Source organism: Bacillus rossius, chromosome 1 (genome assembly GCF_032445375.1).
Source record: "Bacillus rossius redtenbacheri isolate Brsri chromosome 1, Brsri_v3, whole genome shotgun sequence".
Classification (NCBI taxonomy): Eukaryota; Metazoa; Arthropoda; class Insecta; order Phasmatodea; family Bacillidae; genus Bacillus; species Bacillus rossius.
In genome coordinates this window covers 7,728,985-7,735,738 of record NC_086330.1, presented here as the reverse complement: position 1 = coordinate 7,735,738, position 6,754 = coordinate 7,728,985, and positions in this window count along the sequence as shown.

Genomic DNA, 6,754 nt, shown 5'->3' with positions numbered 1-6,754 from the left:
AGAGCGTAATCCCAAGAGCCGCTCCAGCGAAGGCCACTCTAGGATGAAGGAAGGAGAAAGAGAGTGAGAGAGGGGAGCAGAAGGCACGACACCAAATTCTACGTTCCTGCAATATTTCCCCATATTTCTCTGGGGAAAGAATCTCTCCAGTACAAGCCAAGCTTATATACAATGACGTCGTCCGACCGACGACCATCCCTAAGCCCGACCTGCACCCGCCAGTATACTCTCCCGCTAACGGAACGCACCCCTGGCCGTGGCCCACCCGAGTCGAGCGAGCCACCGAGCCGAACGGCCAAACCAGACATTATTATTATAAAGCACACTAAATCCGAGTGGACTAGAGACGAACCACACCCATTCCCCCTCAAACAATTAATTACGAATTTTGCGATCTTAAAGTCTCTTCCAGACGCAGTCATTTAGTTTTTAACGTAATGAGGTCAAGCTTGGCGCGGCAGGGGCCGATGCGCCACCGGACGCCATGCCAGTTCGGCAGTTCAACTCGACTCGCGGACCGGGACGGACCTACGTCCCACGGAGAGACCACAACCATTGTCTTCATCGCAAGTAACGTCCGGTAAATATAGTCATTTAGCATAAACCAAACCTTTTTCTATTCACCTCTCCGTGCGTGCCCGGTCCGTTTTTTACGGTTCAGGACCTAATCCGACCGCGTAAACGTAAAGACGCCCTGCACCACACCTGGTGCGCAGGGTCGCTCTTCAGCATACGGCACGGGCCGCCTCCCGCAAACCACAGAACTTTTCTTAAGGCCACGCGCCTTCGCGCTGACCACAAACCCGCAAGGGAAACTTCGCCAAGTTTAGCGGCGGTGCGTGTACCACCCCAGTGGGCACGGCACCCGCGTAGAAACAATCGCTTACGGGACTGGCCGACCCCAGTCACCCACAAACTCTGTGTGCCATGTCAATTGTGCGCGCCTAATTTTCCTTAAGTGTACTTTGTTAACGTAACTTTGCGCCACGTCATTTGTGCGCGCCTAATTTTCATTAAGTGTACTTTGTTAACGTAACTTTGCGCCACGTCATTTGTGCGCGCCTAATTTTCATTAGGTGTAATTTGTAACGTAACTTGCGCCACGTCATTTGTGCGCGCCTAATTTTCATTAAGTGTACTTTGTTAATGTAACTTTGCGCCACGTCATCTGTGCGCGCCTCTCATGCATCAAGTGTACTTTGCCTGCATACTGTTACCCGAGTAACCAGTGCCACGAAACATTGAACATGTACCGGCCTGAACCTCGCAACGGACAAGTAGCCCTCAGGGGCATATCTGTGCTCAGTAATTGTATGGTGTGACATCAACCCCTTGAATAAAGGCACGTCGCTACTATGGCAATCCCACGCATTCTTCTTTAACGTAATTTCCCAGGCAATACCGCCGACGGTTCTAGCGGACTACGCTGGGGCAACGAACCACGGCCCCCCCCCCCCGAATTGGTTAGACACCGAGCTAGCCTGGCGCCCTCCCGGAACATAAAACGTTAACCAGACCAGCCACCCCGCTAGAACTCGCGCCCGGACTCGAACACGAGACCGCAGCCGACGGCAACAAGTCGGTTAGGTTATCATTACAGTCAATATTTACATATTGCCGTCACCCGACCTCTGTGAAAGGTCCGGGGTGTACCTGACAGGCGCTACGGGCATCGCGATGCTCTTGTTGTCCGGAGGGGCGCCAGGCTAGCGGGCTGCTAGGCCGTTGGTGTGGGGTCGTGGGTACTCTGCCCCCGCGTGCCCCGCCAGGTACACGGCTTGAATGTAACCTGAATGGTTCTACCTTGACTGTGAAGGCCGCTCGGCTGTGTGGAGGATGGGGAATTACGGAAAATGATATACGAGTTGGCGAGAATACATTTAATTTGGGAGTTTCACCGGGGGTCCATGTGGGTACACGGTACACTCTACAAGTCCGCTCCGCGGTTCAGTCCCGCTACAAAAATTCTCACCAACACAAAACACAACACTACGTGACAATGGTTACCGCGGCAGTCTCGCGGGACGTGGGTCGATGCACGCTAGAGACGGCCAGCGCCGAAAGTTAACGGTTGCGGGGGGGGGGGGGGGATCGATGAGCGGGCTCCTAAGTTCGGCGAAACACTTACATGAGTGATACGATCTGCAGCACGGTATCACGATGAAGACGGTCGGAATAGGCCCGGTTCCGTAAAATACGCGCCGAGTCGACATGGGCAGCGATGAATTAATAAGAGTTTTTAAATTTAAAGATTTAGTACAGAATAAAATAATCAAAGAAAGAGAACTTGGATGCTGCCCACGGACACACGTCTGTTCCCGGCGCGGAGTGGTTGGAGACTGCCGAACATGGCTGCCTCGCAAGGAAGAGAAACTTTCTCTTCTTTGTGAGTCGGCATCAAAAAACTTATATTAATTTAATTTACTCTTTTACCAGTTAAAACATGTTCTAGGTGCCCAATTAAAATGTAGCACCTGGTAATTGGGTGCTTAAGGCTTAACAATGGTTTTAATGTATTTAATTATTTAAATTGTGACATCAAGTTGGCGACTGTAAATTTACTAACATATTGTCCCACTGTGAATTGTTTTAGAGGGATTTCTCCTATTCTGACTTGATCATAGTCACGGGCATTTTAATTAAGGCCAGTGGCCGCGGTGACTGTTAATGAGGTTTGTTGTCTGCTCCGTGCGTTGTGTACTCGCCCGGAGTGGCTACGACGCACTTATTACATGTCGGGTAATTAGTAATTTCGTACTAATGGCTTTTCCCTTAATTGAATTATGGGTTCGAGCCTCCGGGGTTCCGTACCTTTAAATTTCGTTATGTCTATTGAGGTCACGCCCGAGGCGCTCGCCTGACTCAATCCGGCTGGGCAAGGGGCGCGCTCCGAAAACGGGATACGGTACTGGCGGTGCGGAGCACGGGCTTAAAGGCCATGGTCGGTACGACGTCAATATTTAGCCTTTGCATCATGTTCTTTAATGTGTCACTGACTGTCTCTGCCTGCTCTAAGGTATCCACGGCTGATAGGAAGGAGATTGTCATTTGAGGTGTCGGAACTGTTGCCGGTTCTAGTATCCGAGACATGAACCATCAAGTCCACGGAAAGGGTGTGTGATGCGATTATATAGCCTCTCCACACCAAGTGGCAACCCTCTGCCTCCACGTTGGCACCGCTGTTGGGGGAGGATCGTGGTGACTATGTTGGGAGGGTTCCCCAACCTCTGGTCATAGCACCTCTCTAACTAAAGAGGGCTCTGCCGGGTCTAACCTGCCACAGTGCATCCTCAATTGCATGTATGAGACCGGAAATGGTGAAAGGGCTGAATCTGCGGGCAACAGCAGATGCGATAGAAACCTTTCTGGGGGGTTCGACGGCCGAGCCTCGGTGCATCGGTCCCAAAGGGCCCCATAGTGAATGGATCAGGCCAAATGGTAAAGGAGTTCGACTGGGTATGGTGGTTGCAGTGTCGGGCGACCGGGCCTAAAAACGGGCTGTAAACTGCACGGCGAGGTTTCCCCTTTAGCCTTGTAGTCGGTGGAGGTACCGAGGAAACCCCCAGGTGCCTCCTGCCTGGGCACTGTAGTTGCCATTTTCCAGCTGGGGTTGACGGCGGTCGTCGCCTGACGAGTGTGGTCACATCCGGGCCTTAATCGGCTGTAAACCCGCCGGGCCGAGGTACGGCGGGTCGGAGGGTTTTCCGAGGCGACGAGGACACCTCGTGGCCGCACTCTGAAGCGCGGTGGTCTGGTCAAACTACCGGCGAACAGTCTGCCGACGAGACCAAAAGTTGGTCGTAGTACGGGAAGAATCCATCATGTTTGAATGGTTCCCCGCTGAGGTTTTCTTATGGCCCAGGATTCTTGGTGAGGTAGGACTCGTACTTGGGAGTGGTGCCCCGAGTGCTTTAGGGGCAGGTATCAGGGTTCCCTAGCCCATTGAAGTACCGACGTAGTGAGCGACGAGGACAGCTCCGGTAACCAGCCTGGACAGCTGGCAGAGGTTGGGTAGGCCTCCACTGGACCGCGGGTTCGCTGGGTGATTGAGGAGTCCCAGTGTGAGGCGGGAGACCGGGGTAGGCGCCAGAAGTGATACTCCAGAGGGCAAGGGAGCATCCAACTTGCTGGTTAGCTGAGTGGAGTAGGGGGCCGGAGGTGGTGCATAAACTGAGATGGGTAGCCTCAGTCCCTTTGCATAGCCAAAAGCTCTAACGCTCTTCCTGGTTGCGTATGCGGCGTATCCGCATCCACACCCGTGGGGGCCCCAGGGCGGTAAGGCGTATGCTAAGAGCGCTGGGTTAACAAAACAAAAGGGGGGAAACCCTTAAACAGTTTACTGTCCTGACAATATGCTGATCTCTGAATCTCGGGATGCTCCCAACACGAGCGGAAGCTTGCTACTTCCCTGAGTAATGCCACAAATGAATCACAATTATTTTCATTCTGCAGCAGGCACCATCTATTGACGCCGGGTGCATCACCATCTTACAGGATACCTAGGAGGACGCACCACAACGCCGAAATACCACAACGCCGAACGTACAATAACGCCGAATACCATAACGCCGAATTCCAAATTGACCACAACGCCGACGACCCGAAAACTGCCGTGTACCACAACGCCGAATGACCACAACGCCGAAATACATTAACGCCGAAAAATGTCATTGCAGTACTGCCACAAAAACAAACTCAGAAGAAAGTCACTAAATATACTGAAAGAGAATTCAAATGTACAACAACGCCGAAATACCATAACGCCGAATGCCACAACAACGAATCTACAATATGACCATAACGCCGAAACCATTATATGACCATAAGGCCGAAACCATTATATGACCATAACGCCGAAATTCTAATATGACCATAACGCCGAAACCATAACTTGTTGCCTACCTGCCAGGCATTGAAATGCTGTATTCGTAAGATAAGCGCACTCTCTTGCAACTGTGAAGCTAAACATACAGCCAACATGTTTATCTTTTTGCACATTCAATATCAGTACTGATTTTTCCCCTAGTTAAAACATAACACTTTATTATTTTTTATAGGGCAAATGGAACATTGATCGAAATGAAATATATTTTTGAAAGAATAATTTTTTTTTTTTTACAATTGGACCCGGATCGCCTAGGTGGGAGGCTAATGCTGTAGCTAACCTCCACTCTTGCAGTTACTAATATATTATTCGATTCAGACTTACGTAGTTATAGCAAAAATTATAAGGTTACCGCTTAAAGTCCCGTAGGTACACGCTGCACAATGAAAACGCTGCATGCTCGTTCAATTGCTTGTGCGTGAAGGGCGACTCAGAGTTGGAGGCACCGAGGATAAGGGCGGTATATCGATTTAGTGTCTCATTCACACAAGTCACCTGTGAGTGGACGAGCGTCTTAAAACATTTGTCTCAATAAGTGTAGTAGTTTGTTGTTCGTAATTTACACATAAAGTATTTGATGTTTATTATAAATATCGTTAATTCTGTATACATTAGTTGTAAGCAAAGTTTGCATATTTTTCTCAAAACAGCTTGTTAAAGACAAAATATGCATGTTACACGAGCATACAATAAGTAAAAACCAATATTAAATTATTCAGAATGAAATTACATGCGATAGGCAATATGCTGAAATATACCCATAACGAAATAATTTCTTCTTTTTTTATAATTGCTGAGTTTTCGAATTTTTTTGTAAAATACGAGGTTCTTCTGGTATTCATGTGATATCTTTGGGTTATTATATCCAGTTACGTGAAATTATTTAAGGAGGTTGTTTAGACCGGCCACTATAAATACTGTGCAGAGCTTCAGCAGTTCACGTATCACACAAGTGTACCGCGTGTGAGCTCGGCACTTGCTACCAATACCACTTAACATATGTTACACGTGTTCCTAGACCATTGATGCCAGCTTATACAATCCTCTATATAAATAATCTCTTTTGGAAGCTGAAAATGGCTAAAATGGTTATTTTCACCGTCAATTTTAGGTTTGAAAATAAAGTTTCACTGACTTTAAAATGGTTTAGGAACGTGCAAAAAACCTTCACATTTAATATTTCGTCATAAAATGATAGGATCCCCACTGAAATTGCCTTAGAGGGGAGTCTTCGACAATGTTGCTGCATGTCAGAAGACCGCCTGGCGGATATAGGCGTTAGGACCTTGATGCGCGTGTCTGTATCGCTCTTAGCTCTCCCGCCCTTCCCACGCCTCGAACATTAAAAACATACCCGCTATCAGATGGCCACCTTAAATCGTTGCGCAATATTTAGGATTCCTGCGTAGAACTGTTTCACAGCGGAAAGTTTTAACATATTTATGTTGAAATCATCTAATAAGATTATATCTTCATATTTTTCTAACATGTTAAATAATTCATTTTCAAGGTAGGCCGTTCACGGTAAAGTGGACACTTTGAAAATCACTACTATTTGAATAACCTAACAACCAATATTATATTTCGTAGAGGTTTCGGACATATAATTTTTGTTGGGTTGAAAAAACAGATTATCCTGAATAGAAAAATATAAATATTTAGCATAAATAAGTAGTGAAAGGATACAAATTTATCGAGAGAAAAAAGTAACCAGGTGCTCAGAAGTGTTAAATTTACCATGAACAGTCTTCAATTTAATTAGTATATGGAATATACCTACATATTATTTTTTTTTTTTTGCTTGTACAGGACCCTTACGGCAATATCCCTGTGCTTATGACGTACTTCTGCTGATAAGTATTCATGCCT